This window comes from Oncorhynchus tshawytscha, linkage group LG16 (assembly GCF_018296145.1).
Source record: "Oncorhynchus tshawytscha isolate Ot180627B linkage group LG16, Otsh_v2.0, whole genome shotgun sequence".
In the NCBI taxonomy this organism is placed as follows: domain Eukaryota; kingdom Metazoa; phylum Chordata; class Actinopteri; order Salmoniformes; family Salmonidae; genus Oncorhynchus; species Oncorhynchus tshawytscha.
In genome coordinates this window covers 61,015,132-61,040,232 of record NC_056444.1, presented here as the reverse complement: position 1 = coordinate 61,040,232, position 25,101 = coordinate 61,015,132, and the positions used below count along the sequence as shown (strand labels likewise).

Sequence of the window (25,101 nt, the reverse complement as noted above, 5' to 3'; positions counted from 1 at the left end):
GAGTGGCTGTCTTAACAGTTTGCTAACAAGGGAATTGTTTGTTGGGCTAACTGAGAGAGAACCGAGAGGAAGGGGACAATAAAGACATCTGGAAAGGGGGGACTTGAAAAGGATTGAAAGAAACGCTTGTGATAATCGTTTAGGTTTAGAATACAGATCTTAAAATAATTTATGTGGCTAGAATACACACGTTTCACAACTATTTTAGCTTTCTTTTCAGTCCAGTCACACGTGTTCTTATTTTCATATTCATGTACCAAATAAATGTTCCTGTTATTGTACAGTAACTCTGCCCCTCGGATCCTTTGTACAGAACCTACAAATATGACAGTTAGAATGTAATACTTTTGAACTGTACTACTGAGCACGAGAGCCTCCTCAGTTTGAGGAAATGCTCCTTTCCAGTGTGTATTCATATCAAACCTCACCACAAACATGCAGAAGTAACGTTTAAGTTTAAAGGCACCCATGCGTGTTCATCATCAGATCCTTCAGGCTTGTTGTCCGCAATCAGTGAAGAGCAGTGGCAAATAGAATTTCCCTCATTTACCAAGCAACCAATCATTACTGGTAATTGTCCTTGAGGCCATCTGTATGGGATAGATCGTCCTCTGTCCCTGTTATAACAGAGATGTCCCTTGTCCCAAATGGCACCCTATGGTCTTTATAGTGCACTTCTTTTGACCAGGGCCCATAGGGCTCTGGTCAAACGTAGTGCACTATTTAAGGGATAGGGTGCCATTTGGGACACAGGGATGGTCATGAGCTTACATTGACATGTAGTGGCTAGTACCGCTCTAATATGCCAGTCACAGCACCAGCAAGTCAAAAGGAGACTACGTAACCCTTTCATAAGCAATGCAAAACATCCTGTTTAATGCACATCCACGACAAACTTTAGGTGATGATTTAGGATGTATAAAGCATGTTGGTTTTTTGTTGTAAAAATGTGTGCTTTTGTTTGTATCATCTATGAATAATGTTTTGAAGGTTTTCTGTAGAGCCACTCGCTAGTGTCACCAAGTATTTTTCCCATGTAACTCCCCCACCCACCAGCTCTAACCCCAACCCCCCCTTTCTCATAGTTGTTTTACCATCCTACAACTCATTGTAGACAAAAATGGCCATATCGTACAGTTTTTTACTGTTTGGTGTTTTCATGTCCTGTAAATAAGAGTTGGCCTGGGCGGATTTAGCTGTCTAACGATAGGGCAAAACACGCAGACTTGGACTTAAAACCATGGCTGCGATTCCCAATGTGACCACAAATCATAAATGTTGGCGACTTAGCGGTGGTGTTGTTTATGGAAGGACGCCATGCTACGCCACTCAAGGGTGTTGGCTGTTTACACTGAAGCGCCACCACTTTACTTGCATTCGCTCTAAAACAACACCCCCCCAAACCATCCTTTTGGTCCCATCTCTAAAGTTGACCCCACATTTATAAACAAAGATTAAGGGGACGGTCCACTTTAAGGGGAGGGGTTGTTTATGATATCTTTTGATCCATCAGCAGGACCAATGATGGTGAGCTAGGATGCATTTTTTTTTTGGGGGGGGGTATTTCTACGTCTGAAACTGGAAAGCACTTGTGCATTATTGATGTTTTAATTTGTGCAAATGCCTGAGTCTTTGTTAAGTGATTATAGTGCTAGAGAGATAACAGGGAGCTACTTATCTTCTATGAAACAAGAGCTCGCTCACTGCCCACACCGAGAGAAGCTATTGGAGTAAATCTAACCAGTTCCGTGCAGTAGCTTACCCACACTTTGGCTTGGCAGAGAGGGGGGAGGAGAGAGGGAGAGAGAGAAAGAGTCGAAAATATCAACGTGTCCGAGATAAAAAAGAAAGTCAGTTTATCCTTTGTACTTATTTCAGTCTTGCCTCTCCCATTTATGATGCTGTTGTATAGGCCTTTCACATCCCTTATCAAAAATGATTTGCTGTAAATATAATAAAAGTGACCTGAAAAGGCCAATAAGCAAATATTCTGCGTGACACCCAAGGCAACTGACCTTGAAAAAGAATGCAAAGTTATAATGCCCCATGCATGCAAAACAAACCAATAAAAGAATGCCCATGGAAAGAGAGGGAGTTTAGGCAAATATAAGAAAGAGCGGAGAGGGACTGGTTTTTTATTCCCTGATTAACTAGGAACAAAGGTTCATAAATGTTTCCATGACGTGGTTTTGTGCCATTGGAACCCAATCATTTATAACTGCCCTACAGCAAGACAACTCATCAGATAAACAAAGAAAAATAAAGTATGGCGATAAAGTTGTGCCGACTACATTTAGTTGTTGTGCCATACTAATTCTAGTTTAATCTTGCCTACTAAATGTGCATAGTGTATATATTAGAACAAGTATGAGCAATTTTTTCACATCTGAGAGAAAAATGGAGTTTGTAGATAAAGTTGCATCTACTACATTTAGTTGAGTTGTGTCTACTACATTTAGTTGAGTTGTGTCTACTACATTTAGTTGAGTTGTGTCTACTACATTTAGTTGAGTTGTGTCTACTACATTTAGTTTAGCTGTGCCAAGCAAAAATATACTTTTTCTATTTTACATCTGAGAACGATCAAGTCATCCATAGCACAAAGTCACATCAGTGGTGCTTCACTGTGACAGGCTTGTCTCCTTGTATGCAAACGCTGTTTGGCGTGTAGGCCGAAGGTCGCAGTAGACGGTGGTGATGAGGTTTACAGCTCCTCCTCTGCTGTTTGCTGTCTCTATCATCACCGTCTCCAAAACGAGCCTCTATCGTCCTCCTGGTCTCCCTTTCTCCTACAAAGGGCTCCGGCTCCAACTTGCAGCTGTTCACACACAACCTGTCTGACTATACCACACAGCACACACTATCATACCTGGGAAACACGCTACATTCACCAAACTGGAACCTCATACAGCTTCTATCAATGCCTATGATCGTTTTGAGAGCTATAGACTTGGTTCAGTCCTAATTCATTACTTTTTGTGTTACGGCCGTTTTCTTTGTAAATATCATCAGTTGGAGGCTGGGGGGATAGCTGTTGCCGTCTGTTATGAGCTCCCTGGTGGAGTTACTGTACAAAAAACGCGCACACACACACACAGACACACACACACACACACAGCCACACACACACACAGCCACACACACACACACACAGCCACACACGCACGCACGCACACAGACACACACACACACACACACACACACAGCCACACACACACACACACAGCCACACACACACACAGCCACACACGCACGCACACAGACACACACACACACACACACAGCCACACACACACAAACAGTCACAGGCTTCCCCAGGCATTTACTGCTTTATGAAGCTGTCTCATGAACCCACCAGCAGAACATGAGAATACAGAAAGAAAAGCCCACATAACTTTGATGATTTGGTGTCATTTGTGGACTACAAAATGCTGCATTTATTGTGTTGAGGGAGAGGAGAGAAATTCAGAATTTCAATTAGCGTACGTAATCGGAACCTGCCCGCTTTGATAGGCATTTTCTGAAAAGGAATACAGCGGCACTTGTAAAACATTAATTAAGTGGGGAGTTTTTTAAAGGAACGGGTAAAGTGTGCTTTATGCGGGAATAAAGGACATTTACCTCACACAGAGGCCGTTTCAACGCCTTGAGTGAAGAGAGAGGGAAAAAAAGCTTTAATTTAGAGCTTTCAGTCATGCTATAAAGTAGACGATATCATATATGAATGCCAGCTTTTTCGCTGAAGAACAGAAATCTATCTGTGGCCGAGTGAAACCCGAGCCAGCCCGAGGAAAACAAGCCTCTATTTTAACGACTTTCTACATGACAGATGACATTTAGGCCATCTTTTGGATCACATTGCTCTGACATGATCTCTTACTTTGCCAGACCTTTGATAATTAATGGTTGATATGAATTGTTAATCGTAACTTGATATCAATTCTTTTTTTGCTATTATCCCGCATAAAGATGATTACGGAGAGCACACAATATTGCATTTGAGACTGGAGATTTTTACTATCATGGTTGGAGAATGCATTCTCGAAACATTCCGCATGTAAATGGACACTATAATAGAGTGCTGTGGTTGATTGTACATGTCCATGTTTGATTGGGACTGTGGTATGTTTGTGTAAGTTGTAAGGGACTTAAAGTCCTTACTCCAGTCTCCTTTTCAGCTTACTTATTAGTTGATTTACTTAACAATAGGGCACATCTCAATAGGGGGTCCAGGTATCCTCATGACATGACACAAGTGGGAGGGTGGGCCTTTCCTCTTTTGTTTTCTATTGCTCCTCAAGCAAAGGAGGATGCCGATGACATCACAGAACAACTCCTTGAATGGCCTACTCCAGGAAGTTAGCGCTTGTGTCTAAAAAAAACAACAACACAATTTTGCTCAAAACATATATTTTTACCCTTAAGTATGTGTACATTATTTAAACGTAAGATATTGTTTTAGAACAGGAAACATTTAAAAAATTGTTATTAAGCTTTAGCGTCTATTAAGCTTTCTTGGAAATAACACTCTGTGTTAAACAAGTCTTAGTGGCGTTGCTAGCTGAAATGTATAACCCAACCTGCACTTGTTGTCCCTATAGGGTTGTTACAGTATCTCATGTTGTATACCTTTTTACCTCGTTTTTGTTACAGTATCTGTCATTTTGTGTGCTTTTTGCCGATTGTTTGTGTTTTATTTTACAATGTCTCTTATTTTGTGTGCTTTTTGCCTTGTTGTAGTTACAATATCTCGTTCCCTATGCTTTTTACCTTGTTGTAGTTACACTATCTCATTCCCTATGCTTTTTACCTAGTTGTAGTTACAATATCTCATTCCCTATGCTTTTTGCCTTGTTGTAGTTACATTATCTCGTTCCCTATACTTTTTACCTAGTTGTAGTTACAATATCTCATTCCCTATGCTTTTTACCTAGTTGTAGTTACAATATCTCATTCCCTATGCTTTTTACCTAGTTGTAGTTACATTATCTCTCATTCCCTATGCTTTTTACCTAGTTGTAGTTACATTATCTCTCATTCCCTATGCTTTTTACCTAGTTGTAGTTACATTATCTCTCATTCCCTATGCTTTTTGCCTTGTTGTAGTTACAATATCTCATTCCCTATGCTTTTTGCCTTGTTGTAGTTACAATATCTCATTCCCTATGCTTTTTACCTTGTTGTAGTTACATTATTTCTCATTCCCTATGCGTTTTACCTAGTTGTAGTTACAATATCTCATTCCCTATGCTTTTTACCTAGTTGTAGTTACACTATCTCATTCCCTATGCTTTTTACCTAGTTGTAGTTACATTATCTCTCATTCCCTATGCTTTTTACCTAGTTGTAGTTACAATATCTCATTCCCTATGCTTTTTACCTTGTTGTAGTTACATTATTTCTCATTCCCTATGCTTTTTACCTAGTTGTAGTTACAATATCTCATTCCCTATGCTTTTTACCTAGTTGTAGTTACACTATCTCATTCCCTATGCTTTTTACCTAGTTGTAGTTACATTATCTCTCATTCCCTATGCTTTTTACCAAGTTGTAGTTACAATATCTCATTCCCTATGCTTTTTACCTAGTTGTAGTTACATTATCTCTCATTCCCTATGCTTTTTACCTAGTTGTGGTTACAATATCTCATTCCTTATGCTTTTTACCTAGTTGTAGTTACAATATCTCTCATTCCCTATGCTTTTTACCTAGTTGTGGTTACAATATCTCATTCCTTATGCTTTTTACCTAGTTGTAGTTACAATATCTCTCATTCCCTATGCTTTTTACCTAGTTGTAGTTACAATATCTCATCCCCTATGCTTTTTACCTAGTTGTAGTTACATTATCTCTCATTCCCTATGCTTTTTACCTAGTTGTAGTTACAATATCTCATTCCCTATGCTTTTCACTTAGTTGTAGTTACATTATCTCTCATTCCCTATGCTTTTTACCTAGTTTGTCATATCAGGACAGACTATGTTTTATACCCTAATAGATCATTTACTCTGTACATAAGCACCACAATAGGGCTGAACTGACTGTGAAATGGGAACTTCCTACTATCACTGGTATCAGTTAAGGCCAAGGTTGTCGAAGGTAGAATATTCCCACATATGCAAGAGAGTAAAGTGCAATAGTTGATGATTATTGAAGTTTATGACGAGCATATCTCTCAACAAAGAAAAAATAAAAATAAAGGGCCTCTTCACATGTTTTTTGAGTTGTCGTGAATGTTGTCCATATGCATTTTCCACAGACAATTGTAAATCCTCTTTCGGTTGGCGACGATGAGTACACATACAGATGATGCATTAAAACTCCCATAACTCGCACACCCAGCAAAGCTCAAAATCAATTGGAATGGATAGTTAAGCTGGCCCCTAAAAATCAATGAGCAATTCATGTCCTTGATCAGTGTGTCATTTCTCTCAATGTTAGAGGCTAAAAAGCTATCAGAGCAGGACACACACACCCTTAAAAACGTTTGTGTTGATGAAGAATAAATACACGTACATAGGGTTCTGTGTAATTAACAATGATTTCTGTTTGATTAGTTTAAATATAGGTTTTAAGCATGTCATCATGCCAATAGTTGGTTATACAGGACATTGCTTTACATTAGACTGTGTGTGTTATTGATATTTGGACAAGGCCTCACATACAGTATACTGATACATTATTTCTGGCTATAAAACCTGTATGAACCCACATTTACAGAAATATAGTTAAATGACGTGTGGAAATGTTATCTGGGTTGGACTCCATTGGTTAATATCGCAATCAAGCTATCAAAAAATATCAAAGGGTCAAATTTCAAGGCTTGCATGTTTTTTTTGTCCTGCAAAATGTCGCAATCAATTTGCATGGCATACCAAGCCTGAAAAACAGAAAAAGCTATAACCACACACACACACACACACACACACACACACACACACACACACACACACACACACACACACACACACACACACACACACACACACACACACATACACGCGTCTCCCTTTCCGGTATAGAGGGTAAGGGGATAAGGTTGACCAGATTAAGAGGAGAAAAAAATGCTGTATTTCAAAATAGTAATTTTGTCCTTATTAATGCCATTAGTGTAACAGTCAGCATGGATCAGATCAACGGATGACCGAAGTAACTCCTCTGTCTCGGCGCTGTGACGGGATCATGTCGGGAACAATTTGAGCATTTCGTGTTGACGAGTGAAGTTTCAAGTGCTGCAGTATATCCTGTAACCCCCCCCCCCTAAATTATGCCTATAGTCTCTCTCGCTCTCTCTCACTCTCACAGTCACTCACTTGGTCACTTAGTCTCTCTCTCTCTCTTTCTCTCTCTTTCTTTCTTTCTCTCTCTCTCTCTCTCTCTCTCTCTCCTTAAATACTTTTATTTAAATTCCCTACTAACATTAAGTTGTAGATGTCATTGCTGGCCAAGTCTCTCATTTTAGTGCTGTATTTTCAACCCACATTCAAGTAATGTCAATGTGACTGTCCTTTCTGATTCACAGGACATTCTCTGAGGCTAACCAGCCACACTGTGATTCCTAGGCTGGCGTTTAAGCACAGTATTATTGGTTATATCACTTCTGGGAATGTTATACCAGTGCCAAATTCCAATCCTAGAGTAGAAATGGACAGCAATGTGATGCTGTTTCTAAAAGCAGAACTATCTATGCTCCTTTCCTATTATCAGTCCTCCAGTATCTCTTTCCCTCACTCTACTAAGCCTCTAAGTTCGATAGATATTAGCACAGAATAAACTGCCAGTTCAGTCCAGTTGCTCTTGCTAAACAGGTGGGCCTCCTGCGTGCCCGTGTTCTTGGTAACATTCTAAGGGGTATTCAGTCCATTCTGTCCCTAGCTAGGTTAAATGCCTCAGATTTGGGCGAAGAGGGCCTTCGAACCAGTTGTCACCTGTCATAAAGTTGGAGAGTTATGGGAGCAGTGGAGCAGTTGCTCGTCTCTCCTGAGGTGAGAAATGTTCCAGCAGCTGCCCTCAACTCCCTCCTCTGCCTCCTGTTTTTTTAAGGGGAGGATATTTTTTTTGTCATTTCCAATAAAGCAATAAATGAATGTTTGTGGCAACTGGAGCTGTAAGGGAGTGAATTCCAGCGTCGCACACTGTCACTCACAACCCTGTCCATCACCAGTCATAAAAACACAAGGATTATTCATTTTTTAAAAGTAGGAACCTTTACGATTGGTCCATGCAGCTTCTTTTAGTTCCTGCTCCATTTTACTTGTCTACCTAGCTGAAAATGACTTATTCCGTTCGTGCCACTAGCCTTGTTGTCTTTTCTTTTCTCTAACGTAGTGGCACACCTCTGTGTATGGCATGTAGCCACTCTTCTGCTTCTCTGCTGCCTCTCTCTTTCCATCTCTCTCTCTCCCTCTCTCTCTCTCTCAATCCATCTGCATCATGTCAATCTGTCAGACTGCCAGTGTCTGTTCCAATTAGATTCCACTTAATACATGTAACCTCGATTAACATGCAATCAAGCCCAGATAAATCACGTCCTTTAAGTCCGCCCCCCCCCATCCTCTCCTGTGTTGCTTTGCATCATTCTGTTTTCATCAACTAGCTTTACTGCCCACAATGTTTTGTCACACTGTATAAGATCACATGTTGACAATACGAGTCGGTAAAGCTTAGTCAACGTTGAAAGAAGGTAGGAGAAAAGGAGGTACAGTATATTTCTCCTCTGTGGTGGTTGTTCATTTTGTTTTGCCCCGGCATGCAATCATTTCACACCTCTGTTTGCAGTAATGTAAAAACTTCCTCTTGTGGTTCAAACTCTTTTTTTTGTGCCATTTCGGGCTTCAGTGGGTGTAAGTTTCTTGATTTCATCACTTAGTTCAAGCATACAACACTTACTCGCTGGAGTTCTGCGATGCTTGAGGATGCAGAGGCAGCACTGTACTATAGTCTAATCAGTGATCCCCGTAGCCTGAGAGTGTTAGCATCCCTAGATTGCTGGTCAGGGTACAACACAAACAAGGCCATAGTATCAATCCCCCCCAAAAAATCACACGAATGAATGCAAAATAAATCAGGCAACTAAATATAGAGATGCATGTTCTTTCTCTGCTGACAACTGAAATACTTATCTGCCTCTGTATTAGCAGTAAACAAATACACAAAAACTAACATTCACCAGGGGATTGGGTGGATAGATAATAATTATTTATCTAAGTTAATAATTCACACTGTTTATGCTAATACCGTGGGGGACTGTTGAATTAACAAAGACAGAAACCTAAAAATACAAACTGATGCAAAACAACCTGGGGCAGTAAAAAAGCACACACAGCACTCTGGGGTGTTGTTTTATTAATCGGTGGCTAAAAGTGCTAACATTGACACGTGGAACAGATTAGCTCTTTAATAACCGGGGAGGGTCAAGATGGCGGTAGGATCGGTGAGAATATCCTTGTCTGAGACTAGCGGCCTCTGTGTTTTATATCCCCGACTCCTGCCTCCAGGGGCTAGCCTCATGCTAACTATAAACAATGACCTAGCTTTTAGCTTTAGTCTGAGGAGACTTGAACCAGAGATTATAGCTTCACCTCAGCAATAGTTTTTTTGCAAGCAGTGGGATGGTTCCGAGCTTACAAATGTTGGTTCCCAGAACATTGTGGGGGAAGTCATTTTTCAAATAACCGAAGGAGAACCTTTAGGGAACATTCTATGCTAGCTGGGTTTACTATGTTAACTCCAACAATCATGACCTGAGAGTTTCAATGTACCAACACTATTTAGGATGGTCTGCCTGCCTGTTTCCTAATGATACAGTAAACTACATTTAGAGTGATGTATTATTATTGCGTCTCGGCTTGTCCCGCTCTGTTGTATTTAAAGTAGAAGCTATAGTCTAGTTCGAGAAAAACAGCTTTGTTTCATTCATCCGGCCCTACATGCTCAGGGTGAAGCTGTATGCCATTAATCGTTTTAAATATCTCAATGCTCCTCCATAGTCGACACGGATTGCCAGTTTGCAGAGTGTAAATAGGGCTGGGATTTAAATTAAGCTATGAGAAAGGCTCAGGTTGATCCATTTCTTATCTGCTGAGTTGTCAGCCCCAAGCCTTTTATGGGACTTTGGTAAATCTTGCATGGACAAGGAAAGTCACCAGTCCTGGCAATGTATTAGTAGCCTTTACACTTGTTCCCTTATAAAGGGTGTATCTTGTTACGCCCAGAATTGTGTACAGAATCTACTTTTCAACTTTTGTCAGAAAACATGATGAACTACCATTTAGTCTTTAATTTCATGTACTACATTTATGAACTTTTGGTAAGAACAGAAGTCGTTCTTTGTCTGATTGAGTATTCAGTGTTCACCCAATAACCTCTGTCTCTCTTTCTTTTTCTAGCTCACCACTACATCCATAACAATGTTGCACTGTCCCTTTAAAGGGGATGACAGTTTTGACAAAAAGTTTGGATTTTTTCTTTCTTTCTTCTTCTCGTTCCCAGAGAAAAATAGCGAATAACGCTGATGAGTTTTAGCAGCTTCAGCCAGGCGATGGGCAAATATAATAAGTGTTTTCCTAGACGTCACCCGTGATTATCTCATCTTGGCATTTTGGGTGAATGTGGTGGATTTAGAGGCTCGCTTCCCATTGTGCTGACATCACCCTTTAACAAACGAAATTAAATCATGGCTAAAATCATTTGAAACTCTCCCAGAGTCTGTCTCAAATGGCTAAACAATGAGTGTCTGGGACATTTTTAAGGGAAGTGTGTGTGTGTATTTAGGCATGGGGGGATGGGGTATACTGTGGAAATGGGGGCAAATTTAGCCTCACACTGAATAATTGGATGAGGGGGAGCCAATATTTAACCATTTCTGGGCTGTCGCAAGAGCATTTAGAGGACAGTGTTCTGGCGCAGTACTTTGTGCTTTTTGTGTGTGTGTATCTCTTTCTCTACTTATTATATTTATACTCATATAAATAGTTAACACTTACAGACATTTTATCAAAATAATTAAACTATAAAGACTACAAACTACCTTAGACTTAATGTTGTAACAAATGTTGCTTTGCTATCCATCTGTGAGAAATATACATTATGCTAATATATAGAATTTTACATTGAAGGAAAAACAGTCGAACTTGATCCTACATCAATCAAATTGTCATAGATTTTCATGAGAGTATATTATCACACATAAAAATGTGGTTTCTTGATACCGTACAGCTAGACATTTATAGATTCCTCAAATTAAAAGGCAATTTTCCAGTTGCTCGACCCAGTCTAAGGGCCCGACCCAGACTAATTAGTTAAATATTTGTTGCTGGGACATTTTTAGCTCTGATGAAACAATAATAGTGTCTATGCTATGCTATTAGCCTGTGCTAGCCTGGCTGAGGTACAAGCAGGCCAGTGGACTGTCCAGCCATCCATTCTCTCCCCTCGCATGCCGTGACTTGCCACCCGTGACCCAGGGAAGTGAGCGAGGAAGTGAGGGAGAAAAAAGGAGCCGGTGAAGGAGTGCAGTGGTGGAGTGTGGAGGTGCACAGGGCCGCTGTTCGAGGCCTCAGGCCTGCTGGCGTGGGCCAATGTGACAGGATTAGCCAAGCCCCGGTGAGCATGGCTGGTAGTGTGAACGTGTGTGTGTGTGTGTGTGTGTGTGTGTGTGTGTGTGTGTGTGTGTGTGTGTGTGTGTGTGCGTGGCCCAGGCAGACAGGCAGGCAGGCAGCGTGTACAGCAGAACAGGATCCAGAACTGCTGCTTGCCACCAGCATAGCAAAGACAAGAGAGAGCAACAGTGTATCCTTCCCTCACTGCCAATCCTACCACTCATCCTCACCCGCCCGCCCTCGACCAATGGCAGACTCCCAGCCCATGAGAGATAGGGGGTGGAAAGTGGGTGTGTGTGTGGGGGGGCTAAAGTGAATGTGAGTTGGGAAATTATCCTATTAAATTGAATTAAAGAGGCAGTCTTCATTTACCCCAAGAATGATGGATTTGGATAATTAACAGTGTTAATGGGGAATGGTTAAAAAGGGCAAGGGAAGTGGTTATTGCAGACATGGAAATAGTGTGGGGTAAACCCCTGTATTGTATCTCTACTTGGGCTAGGCAGGACAACGGGTCCTTTTACGAGGAGCCAGCCAGTGGTCACTTGCGGGGATTGTTTTACAACGATTAAGCGTTGAGAGAGTGTCACGTACCATTAAGGGGTGAAACGCTACAAATCTAAGTTCCTCCGTTTTCCAAGGTGTTCCTTTCTCACCCTCCACTTTTCAAAGGACGAGATGGGGAAACTGTAAGGTGATCTTATCCCTTAGTCAGACAATTGGAGACCACATCAAAGCCAATTAGAGTTGTTGTGGTTTTACACAGGCCCTACAGTATATACAGTATTCATGTGTACAGGAAACCATAACACGCTCAGTAGGAGAACGGTCAGCAGCACTGCGTGTGTAGGCCTATGGGAGTGTTTTGCATGGCGGGCCAGCTATTGGTTTAAGTGTTGGTACTCTTTAGTAGTAGTGAAATACATCAGTGAGTGCATACACACACCCCACTCAAATCCACCATCACCGTCTCGGGACCTAGTTAAACAGCTAGGGGGTGGGTCCATGGTCAGTCAGCGCACAACACTGTATCTCTGTATCTGCATGTCCTTAATTCTTGATGATGTGCAGGCCTTGGGCAGTGTGTGTGATGGAGAGGGAGAACGCCCGCCTTCCGAGTTGAAATTATCGTGCGGGCCAGGGCCTCTAAAATGAAAAAAGATAAAAATCACGTTGTGTCCCCAGCAGCAGCTGACGAGCTCTGGCGCTACCACTGAGCCGAGGTGACACCACGGTGACACCCAGCCACAAAGAGGGGCCAGATGTATAGGCCACAATGTGTCACTGGGTAATCGGCAGCTTTTCTACTGCCCGGTAAAGTAATAGCTAATCCCATGCCGAGGAACTAGTTAGCATTCGTTGACATTTACCTATTGGCTTGCTTCAGTCAAGCTTGGCAATTCTGGTCATCTTTCATAAACACATGGAATATACAATGTACTTAGATAGATGCCTTTTAAGGGGAGGGCAGTGAAAACTCTCTGTTACCCTGGATGCATTGCACCTATTTGCACACCTGAACTCCTTTTAGATGCGGAACATCTTAAGTGAGGGATCAAATTATTTTATGCTACTTTTCTCCTTTAAAAAAAAAGAGAGAGAGAGTGGGAGAGAGAGAGAGAGACTAAAAAAACAATCTCATCAAGCAGGAGGCCGTTTGCTTAGCAAGAGCTGACAGTCTTTGTGTATGTAAATGAAGAATTTAGACTAATGGAGTTGAACCATTTCTAATTTTGTGATGGCAAGAGGATTTTGATTGAAAGTAATTAAGCAAGCTAGCTGTAAAATTAATTAAAGCAAAAGGAGGGGGGGGGGACTTTTATTGGATTGGATAGCGATATAGCTGCTGTCAGGCAGGGGGACAAATGGGGGTGACCTGGATTCTCTGCCCTCCCTCCTCCCACACAAGACTTTTATGTCACTTTAATCTCCTGAGAGCGGCTGGTGTGCATTTGTTCGAAATAATCAAGGAAATATGGTCAGAAATTGTCAGCTTTCAGATCTAATTTACCTGACAGCCTCGCAAGTGAGTGGGTGTGTGTGCGTGTGTGCGCGCGCATGGCAGATCTTCCTCTTGTTTTTACCCCTCTCAGCTCTCTGGAAAATGCGTTTGACAGTCTTGAAACGTCTTGGTTTGTTGTCGGGGAAGAAAAGGAGGCAAGGCACTTGGTGGGGTTAACATGGAGGTTTCAATGAAGCAAATTCATCCCAGCTTAACACCTCTGTTGTTTATACACATGCGCACGCACGCACACACACACACACGCATCATTGTTTCAGTGCCATCCTTGCCTCGCAACTCCAAACTTTCCGCTTGGGCTACCTACCATGGTTGCTCTGCTTTCCTTTGAGTTTCCAAGTAGCAAAGGAGCAGTAGATGCATGCTCTGATAAAGCTTGCTACATTCTACTGTAGTTTATATGCTACTTACATATATCATACAATAACCCTACTAATATCCTACGGCATCAATCTGACTGTGCTCTGTGTGAGAGTGATATTAAATAAAAAAGCACTACAGGGCACCTTGGCTTCCAGAGTGGGTGAGAGTCACACTTCTTCCTCTCCTGGGTTGGAGATTTTAAGTGGCGTTTGTGACACAGGGCCTGCGCCCCACATGGCATTCTATTCCCTACGTAGCGCACTACTTTTGACCAGAGCCCTATGGATCCCGGGCCAAAAGTAGTGCACTACATAGGGAATAGGGTGCCATTTGGGACACAGAGGGTCTCGGCATGGTCCTCCACACCCCCTAAAGAGACACTTAATTACAGACTAGCCCAGCCGGTGCTGCTAGGACTCCCCACCCACCGTTACTGCTGCTACCGCTACCACCATGCACCGCTAGAGCCACTCTCCAGGCACAAGGGCCTCTGGGAAGCTGAAATGCCGTAGGGCGACCGGGGGCCCCCCTAACAGGATTAAAACGCCCTCTAAAAATAGGGCCTGAGCGCCTTTCTCCCCCTCTCCACCAGGCTCATCTGCCCTGAGGATCCCCCCTCCACCCCTTCCCCCCTAAAGCTGGCCCCACCCGGATCCCGTTTTATCAATCCATGTAATAAAAGGTGGAACAAAGAGCTTTCTCTCCCCCTTTCTGTAATTAGAAGTGGGGCTCTCCAGAGGACTGACATTCCTTGGGCCCTAAAACATGGTTCCCCCACCTCCCCCTCATCTCGCCACTGCTCATCCATAACACGGCTTGTGCCGATAATGTAAATGCAGTCTGCTAAGGGCTAACCAGCCCGTAGCAGACATTTGCTATAGTGTTATCAGAGTGCTACAAATGAAGGTTACATTTAAAGTGATACATTATTAACCCTAATTGATTACTTATAACACGTATATGTTCACTGTCACCTCCAGTTTCACTCCTTACTGGTGTGTGTGCCAAATCGCTTCTGTCACTGGCCCCCAGTCTAAAACGTTAAGTGTCAACCTATACTGTTAACAAAACCGTCGAAACCACCTGAATTGAGAATATCAGGTATATCCTGGTGTGTATGGCTGTTGAAGTGAGATTGAGAGAGAGAGAGAAAGCCGCGTTCACAGCCAGTCACGCTTTAAAGAAAAATGTGTTTTATACAATATGCAAATTTCCGGGTCTTTAAGTGACAGGTTGATATGTGATTAAAGGACAATTAGAGTGCTGGAAATAAGCGACGGCAGACGGGTCAAGTGCTGAGCTGCCGAGCTAAAAGGTAGCAGACTATTGAGGAAAAACATTCATGGGGGACGCTAGGAACAGGACCCAAAACAAATTAGATGCAAGAAAATGGTTAGCATAGTCTGCCAATAAACCCAGAGAAAGAGGGAGGGGGAGAAAGGGAGAGAGAAATGGAGAGAGGAAGATCGAAGTCCATTCTGGTCCATATACCATATGAAAGTGATGTGTCAATTTTACTTCCGTATTCCTCGTTGGCTAAGAATGCATCATCAAAGTCATAAAAATGTGGTCATTTAATATATACGCTCAGTGGCCAGTTTATTAGGTAAACCCATCTAGTAACGGGTCGGACCCTCTTTGCCTCCAGAACAGACTGAATTCTTTGGGGAATGGATTCTACAAGGTGTGGCATTCAAACGTTGCTCAATTGATATCAAGGGACCTAATGTGTGCCAGGAAGACATTCCCCACACAATTACTCCACCGCCACCAGCCTGTACCGTTGACACCAGGCAGGATGGGGCCATTGGCTGCTCACACCAAATCCTGACTCTACCATCAGCATGACTCAACAGGAACCGGGATTTGTCGGACCAGACAATGTTTTTCCACTCCTCAATTGTCCAGTGTTTGTGATCGCGTGCCCACTGGAGCTGCTTCTTCTTATTTTTAGCTGATAGGAGTGGAACCCGGTGTGGTTGTCTGCTGCAATAGCCCATCCGTGGCAAGCACTGACTAGTTGTAAGTTCCGAGATGCCATTCTGGACACCACTGTTGTACTGCGCCATTATTTGCCTGTTTGTGGCCCGCTGTTAGCTTGCACGATTCTTGACATTCTCCTTCGACCTCTCTCGTCAACAAGCTGTTTTCACTCACATGACTGCCGCTGACTGGATGTTTTTTATTTGTCGCACCATTCTCGGTAAACCCTAGACAATGTCGTGCGTGAAAAGCCCAAGGAGGCCGGCCATTTCGGAGATACTGGAACCGCCACGCTTGGCACCAATGATCATACCACGCTCAAAGTCGTTTACAGTTGAAGTCGGAAGTTTACATACACTTAGGTTGGAGTCATTAAAACTGGTTTTAATGACTCCACAAATGACTCCACAAATCCACAAACCCGAAACATTTGGCCCAAATTAAACAATTTAAAGGCAATGCTAACAAATACTAATTGAGTGTATGTAAACTTCTGACCCACTGGGAATGTGATGAAAGAAATAAAAGCGGAAATAAATAATTCTCTCTACTATTATTTTGACATCCTAACTGACCTAAGACATTTTTACTAGGATTAAATGTCAGGAATTGTGAAAAACTGAGTTTAAATGTATTTGGCTAAGGTGTATGTAAACTTCCTACTAAATTGTTTCGGGTAGCCTTCCACAAGCTTCCCACAATAAGTGACAGAGCTGGTGTAACTGAGTCAGGTTTGTAGGCCTCCTTGCACGCACAGGCTTTTTCAGTTCTGCTCACAATTTTTCTATGGGATTGAGGTCAGGGTTTTGTGATGGCCACTCCAATACCTTGATTTTGTTGTCCTTAAGCCATTTTGACACCACTTTGAAAGTATGTTTGGTGTCATTGTCCATTCGGGAGACCCATTTGCAACCAAGCTTTAACTTTAACTGATGTCTTGAGATGTTGCTTCAATATATCCACATAATTTTCTTGCCTCATGATGCCATCTATTTTGTGAAGTGCACCAGTCCCTCCTGCAACAAAGCACCCCCACAACATGATGCTGCCACCCCCGTGCTTCACGGTTGGGATGGTGTTCTTTGGCTCGCAAGCCTCCCTCTTTTTCCTCCAAACATAACGATGGGCATTATGGCCAAACAGTTCTATTTTTGTTTCATCAGACCAGAGGACATTTCTCCAAAAAGTACGATCTTTGTCCCCATGTGCAGTTGCAAACTATAGTCTGGCTTTTTTATGGCAGTGGCTGGAGCAGTGGCTTCTTCCTTGCTTAGCAACCTTTCAGGTTATGTCAATATAGGACTTGTTTTACTGTTGATATAGATACTTTTGTACCTGTTTCCTTCTGCATCTTCACATTGTCCTTTGCTGTTATTCTGGGATTGATTTGCACTTTTCGCACCAAAGTACGTTAATCTCTAGGAGACAGAACTTGTCTCCTTCCTGAGCGGTATGACGGCTGCGTGGTCCCATGGGGTTTATACTTGCGTACTATTGTTTGTACAGATGAACGTGGTACCTTCAGGCGTTTGGAAATTGCTCCCAAGGATGAACCAGACTTCTGGAGGTCTACAATTGTTTTTCTGAGGCTTTGGCTGATTTCTTTTGATTTTCCCATGATGTCAAGCAAAGAGGCACTGAGTTTGAAGGTAGGCCTTGAAATACATCCACAGGTACACCTCCAATTGACTCAAATGATGTCAATTAGCCTATCAGAAGCTTCTAAAGCCATTACATATTTTTCTGGAATTTTCCAAGCTGTTTAAAGGCACAGTCAACTTAGTGTATGTAAACTTCTGACCCACTAGATTTGTGATACAGTGAATTATAAGTGAAATAATCTGTCTGTAAACAATTGTTGAAAAAATGTCATGCACAAAGTAGACCGACTTGCCTAACCGACTTGCCAAAACTATAGTTTGTTAACAAGAAATTTGTGGAGTGGTTGAAAAACGACTTTTAATGAATCCAACCTAAATGTATGTAAACTCAATTCAACTGTAGTTCAAATGAGATTTTGTTAACTTTTTTGTTTTACTTCTTTTGTGTCAAATATTTAAATTGAATTAATTGGGTATGAGAAAATCAACACACTAATAGAAATATCATTTTCTATATCTTAAATTACGTGTTTTCATGAATTTGATGATAATGATAATAATCTTGAAGCGTATTCAAAATACCTGGGACATGACCCCAGGAAGTACAGTATGACGTAAGATGAGGACACTTGCACGTCGTATTGCAATACCACATGCAATACCATGTGATCTATTTGTTTCCAGTGCTTTCACTCGATTTCATTGGGCACAATTTCAACGCTCACTCAGCCTATTCATGACATCACCTTGTCCTAGTACGAGTAATGTCCTTAACCCCTTCATCTGAGGCCAACACGTGGTCCTGACCCAGCCCTGGTTCACTCCACTCCCACTTCTACAACTTAGGGAGGTATTGCTTTTGTCCCAAATGGCACCCTATTCCCTATGTAGTGCACTACTTTTGACCAGCCTGGTTAAAGGTAGTGCACTACATAGGGATAAGGGTCCCATTTGGGATGGAGCCGTGGTCTTGAGGTATTGTCTCTCTCTCACTCTCTGTGCACACGAGCCGAGACATAAAAGGGCTTGCGCCGGTTCTGGCAACAGATGGCCTTGTCCCCATAATCCCCTTTGATGCTGCGGTGGGCAGTTGCTCCTGAACATCTCGTGGAGCCAAATCTCCCCTGCAAACTTGAGCTACTTTTCCTTTAACTGACCCCAATTGTCAAGGAGCTGGCAGCTGTCAGAGTTGGTTAAGTGCGTCTTTGCTGGGAGACTGAAGGCCACAGGTTCCTCTCTCTCTCTCTCTCTCTCTCTCTCTCTCTCTCTCTCTATTGGTGAGCAGCAAGAGAGAGAGGCTTCCTTTTTGTTGTCAGTTGTGTCGGGTACATTCCACGGTTAAGGCCTGACTGCGAAAGCACGTTGACCTGGGGATTCCTACTTAAAGTCCATTACTCCGTCCCTCTTTGGAGAGTGAGTGATGGACAGTAGGAAGGTTCCCAGGGTGCAATATTGTGGGCACAGATGGCACGTGTTCAGCTAAGAGGCTTAGATTTCATCAAGGGCTAACCTTCATTATTGTCATTTGTAAGAAATCAGAGTTGTTGTTTCTCTAATTCATGTCTTGGTTACTGTAATGTACGGTGTTTCAAGGGACAAACAATGTTTGGCTATGTATTTTCATCATAAATTCTATGGTTTGAGAATTAAGTATCACAAATGTGGAAAGAGAATATGTGTATGAGCAAAAGGCAATATCCGTAAAGAAATATGTAGGTTTTCTATTTTCGTACCTGTTGTCTCTTTTGTCCTTTTCCAGTATTTCCTGTCCTCATAGCCATCTAAATGGGTGCTTAAGTTTAGAGAGCTGTCCATTTGCAGCTTATGCTGATGAAATAAGTTTGGTTGCTCTAAAGAAAGTGGTTCTCCGATAAAATCCCACGTTAGCAAAGAGCTCACTAATGGAATTTTTAAAAGAATTTAACGAGTTCTCTTAACCTTCCTCTCCACATCTTCACTAGAAAGTAGATCGGTGCTGTCAGGATTCTGTATCCCGTTCTAAACACAGATATTGGAATATTGGGGGACCAGTATGAAAATGTACTAGTGTAAGTCGCTCTGAGTAAGAGCATCTGCTAAATTACTGACATATACATGTAATATACTTGGGTATTTAGGCAGTTATAGGGATCGTGAGAAAGAGCAGTCCATTGCTTGATGTGACCTTAGATTTGTATTTTTTTTCAAAGCATTGGAAAAGATACAGGAAACACAGGTCCCTTTTGATTGCAATGCCTGGGTACAGACTTGTCCCTTTGATTCAATAAAAAATCACTCAGCCTTAATGTTTGAGTGTGCTAGCACCATTATCACCTTTAGCTCTTATTAATTCTCCTCTGTAAATAGAATCAGGGATGAACTTTGTCTTAACCCGTGACGTTTGCAATTTCCCTCTCCCCCTTGCTTGAAGCCCGATTCACAGCCTTCTAATCAGTGGACAACTGTTAAACTTCTACTTTGTAAGTAGAGACGATTGATTGTGATCGCATATTCCGCCATGAAATGCCAGTGTTCGAAAACCAACAGGATGCAAAAATGTGCCCTTGCGGGCTGTACGATTTTGGGAGCCTACCTTTCAATCATGTATTGTTTTATCATGTATTGTTGTATTGAACACACAGGGTAATCATCGGTGAAATTTGCTCACGTTTCAGTAGGACTGCCTTCCAAAGTGCACCCTATTCCCTTCATAGTGCACTACTTTTGATCAGAGCCAAAGTAAAAAAGGTCCTTGGTCAAAAGTAGTGCACTATATTGGGAATAGGGTGCAATTTGGGACGTAGATTAGGTCTTCTGAGATGCAAATACGTAATAGCTAATGGGATTCTGGGATTTTTTTCTCCCAAGGCGTTATGGGGCTGGCAGCTGAACTTGAACAGGACTCAGCGCATGATGCTGAGTCGTGTGCAGGACTATTTCAAGACTGAAATGCGATTGTTTTAATACTTTAATCCACCTGTCCTTGGCATTCGGGATGTTGCAGAACTCGCCTAATTATTCCAGTGCCCTCTATCCATACTGTGGAATATCATTTAGTAGGGCACCCCCCCTCCCTCTGAAATGCTTATTATTTCAGGCATTGTAATGAAATAGGGCTTTTTCTTCAGAAAACAGGCACATGATGATTGTCCTCCTTCAGATAAAATGAAGTATTGTCTGTTTTGCTTCTTTGAGAGTTTCTAACTGTTAATAAACTTAGTTTCCCATTTCTCTACATGAACCTAATGGAAATGTTAAAAATGCATGCTAACGTAGAAGCCCTGAATTATTCCCAGAGCAAGTGATTAAACATCAAGAATGTGCTCAATCCTCCCAGGTTTCAGCCACGGTAGTATGCAAACACAAATATTTTATTTTCATAAAAAGCCCTCCTCTCCCTATATCCACCAACTGCCTCACCCTTTCACACAAAACCCCAAATTCACAAAAGTGATTATTTTAATTGTTGCCCAGGAATGGATTTGTCTTGACTGGATGCTAATCTGTCAGGGCCTGGTTGTCAATTGCGAGTCGGGGACACCAGCAGTGATGGCTGCCCAGTGCAGTGATAGCCCCCTAAGGGACAGTTAACCCTCAAATCTCCTCCCTCTCTCCTTTCCTCTCCTCTCTACACCATCCCAACCCCCTGTCTAGCCCAGCTGCCTGAACCCATGGTGGCACTGAGAGGTGTGGGAGGGGGGCTCGGGTCGGTGGTGTGTGTGTATTGGAGGGGAGGGTTATGAGATCAGGGGGCAGGAGCTTGATAGTAATGCTTGTTGATGGTTTCAGAGATACTTCATTTCAGAAACAGGGGCCTCATTAACTGCAGTCTTCATCAGCCGGCGAGCGGGCACATTAGGGGTCCACAGGAAGTCAGAGTACAGCAGGAGAGTGCATTAGGGAAGCATGGAGAGAGAGAGAGACGCTCTTTTCCCCCCTGCGTTCCTTCCACGTTTCTATATCTTAATGTACCTTTCAGAGGAATTCAAACAAGGGTCAATAATGATGCATTATTCAAGCAGTGTCCCTCCCTTAATTGTGCTTTTTAAAGCCTTGGACATTGACAGCATCATGGTTTACTGCCCAGTACATCTGGGGCACAGATCGGCCGGATGATGGTGCACTGTGTGTGTGTGTTTCAGTGGATACTTGACTCTCGTCATTGTAATTAGCTGGTGCATAGATTGACAGACAGGCAAGTGAGGGGTTAAGAAAGAGGCCCAACTGGACATCTACCCCAGTCGTCTGTCCTGATGACCCCATTTCCCAGAAACATTAGTCTCGGAGACCAACCGTAGCACTTTTCACAACAATGGATGTTAGAATGCTCTTCGTTTCAATTGAAATTGTAAATAATATGCTAATATGTATTTGTGTGACATTATATTGTCATATACTGCATATGGCATATTAACATGTATTATTTATATGAAACTCTTACATTTATTGTGAAATCTTTTGTTAAAGCTGCTGCCTTTGGGGATCCATAATAAGTACAATATAAATACAAAGGTCTGGCTGAGTTCAAAAGCCAAGTCCAAATGCCCAAACTAAAGCAAACAGTGCCTTTTCAAGCAGGAAGTGTTGGGCCCTGATCAGTGCAGTGTGAGCGTATTGCTATTAGAGATCTAGCCAAACGCAGGCTATAGTGTGGGAATGTTTAGTTTGGGACAGAAGCCTGTTATTTTTGCCACATTGATGAGGGGGGAGGACAAACTGCAAGGATAGCAAAAAAGTTCCCAACTTTTATTCAAAGCCGCCATGCAATGTTTTGCATCACACGATACATACCATCCAATCGTATTAGTCTTATTTTAGCTTCAAATGATAAACACATAAACCCTGTTTGTCTGTCATCAGGTGGTAATATTTATATTTATCGGCTTAGGGGAAGCATCGACAAACATGTTACACACCTGCAATTTTACAGTACATGGCTCTGCAGTGTGGTGTCAAGGAGGTGAGCCTGTACAGTACCGTTTTGCCGGGAGACAGAGAGAAACACTGTAATTACTGTCTTGCGATTCATCTAGTCTACTGCATAAAATAGTGTTTATCCAGTCTACCATGTTTCTGTCTTTGGCCGAGGGAGGGAGGGAGGGCCGTGTTTTGCACAATAGACAGCCAGGGCAATCAGGAGAAGAATCGTGACTCCGAAACGTTCAATCTATCTGCTCTCAGTTCGGTTATACGACGCCTGGAAAATGAGCTGCCCCCAACCCCCCCTTTTCCGACACACCCACACACAAATAAACATAAAAGGCTAATTTGTTAGCGCCCTCATTTCGGAGGCCCAAGCAGCGGAATATTGTGGTGGAAAAGTAATGCTTTGTCAAATGTTGACATGTGTACCAAACACAGGGCCCTCAGTGCTAGTGGCAGCCCTGCATTGGGAGAGAGGAGAGGGGTCCAGGCGAGGCACGCTGTCTGTCTGTCTGCCGGTACATGAAGTGAAAATGCTTTGAAATGAGATTAGCCTTCCAACCAACTCAGCCTCCCCTTATGCTACTGTGCATAATTGGAGATGAGTGCGTGTGTGTGTCTGTGTGCAGGGATGAACTGGGACCAGAAATCGGCCAGGGCATTTCTGACACACCAGCCCATTTTTCACCTGAAGGCCCCTTTTGCGTAAAACCCTCAATTTAGACAGGCCCACTGGGCTAAAAATGGACCAGCCCATCTGGCATTCACTAGAATTGCTCTATGACCAGTTCTTCCCTGTCTGTGTGTTAACACGTATGTGCGGGTGTACAACAGACCCATTGAAACAGTGGACATATTTAGTATAAACATTTGAAGTGTGGAAGTTACTCTCGTAGGGTGACAGGTCTCGTAGGGCAGTCATATGATGAAGACTGAGAACATTTTTTTTGTTTTTAATTGATGTTGTCTCTTTTGGTGAGGGACCATGTCTCTCTCTTCTCATCCAAATAGCTCCACCTTTTGTCCTCCTCAATGTCCATAAGGGCCCTCACCACAGTGTCTGTGATATATGTATAGAAAGACCTTTGTAGGCCCCTTCAGAAGCCATACTTCCTGCCACTAAACCTCCACTTACCTTGGTACAGGTCAGGGTGACACTGGACAAGGGGAGGGTAAAGTCCCCCTCTCCAAAAGAATACAAATTGAGAAACAACAAGCAAGGTCCTCCTAATACACGAGCACTGTGCAATATGCTGATGTTTTCTTTTGCACACTGTGTTTGCTAAATTGCCTTTGACTGTGTGCATTGTTAATGAAACTTTATGTCCTTGTAGAGAGGGCAGCAAGTCCGTTCCAGTTAGGACCGGGACCATCTTCCCCTGTCTGGCTTTTGTAAGACATTTTTATTATTTTTTTTATACCCGTCCTTATGAATAAATGAAGCACACAAAGCCATTTTTTTTCCATATTTGTGTAAATTGCTTTAAAAGCATTTTATCATGTCATAAAAGAGAGCAATTGATCTGCCGAGCTTAGCCCATTGGACAGCTGTGTGTTTTGTTAATGGCCACTTTGCTCCGAGCAGCTTATTAAAACATTTATATATAAATGCTAAAATTGCATAAATTATTTAAGCACAAAGTAAGCATTTTTTTTGTTTTGGTCAGGTTACGGGTGGCGGGGGGGTATTAGTATGGAGATTTGCTTTACTTTATTATCTCCTGAAATATATTGTAAAACGTCTGCCCAGACACATATAGTGCCTTCAGAAAGTATTCATACCCCTTGACTTTTTCCACATTTTGTTGGATTACAGCCTGAATTTTTTTATTTATTAAATTGAGATTTATTTTGTCACTGCCCTAAACACAATACCCAATAATGTCAAAGTGGAATTATGTTTTTCCAAATGAATTAAAAATGATAAGCTGAAATGTATTGAGTCAATGAGTATTCAACCCCTTTATTAAGGCAAGCCTAAAAAAGTTCAGGAGTAAATATTTGCTTAACAAGTCACATAACAAGTTGCACGGACACAGTCTGTTTACAATAATAGTGTTTAACATGATTTTTTAGTGACTACCTCATCTTTGTACCCCACACATACAATTATCTGTAAGGTCCCTCAGTCGAGCAGTGAATTTCAAACACAGATTCAACCACAGACCAGGAATGTTTTCCAACGGCTCGAAAAGAAGGACACCTATTGGTAGATGGGTAAAAAAAAAAAAAAATGGTAGATGGGTAAAAAAACATTTTTTTTAAAGCAGACATTGAATATCACTTTGAGCATGGTGAAGTTATTAATTACACTTTGGATGGTGTATCAATACACTCAGTCGCTGCAAGATACAGGCGTCTTTCCTAACTCAGTTGCCGGAGAGGAAGGAAACAGCTCAGGGATTTCACCATGAGGTCAATGGTGACTTTAAAACAGAGTTTAATGGCTGTGATAGGAGAAAACTTAGGATGGATCAGCAACATTATAGTTACTCCACAATACCAACCTAATTGATGGAGTGAAAAGAAGGAAGCCAAAAACATGCATCCTGTTTGTAACAAGGCACTTAAGTAAAACTTAAACAAATGTGTTAAAGCAATTAACTTCATTTATACAAAGGGTTATGTTTGG

General features: G+C 42.1%; 1 protein-coding gene across 4 annotated transcripts in view; it reads left to right on the top strand.

Moving 5' to 3' along the window:
- The window catches only part of casz1 (castor zinc finger 1), a 251,651-nt gene that overhangs the window by 165,032 nt on the left and 61,518 nt on the right, over positions 1-25,101 (top strand). The window contains exon 2 of one of the 4 annotated variants that reach the window (XM_042299438.1): positions 23,804-23,861. The exons of the other annotated variants lie outside the window; for them this stretch is intronic. The gene's annotated coding sequence lies outside the window, so the exon portion shown is untranslated. The remainder of the gene's footprint in view (positions 1-23,803; positions 23,862-25,101) is intronic. 4 annotated transcript variants of the gene reach the window in all.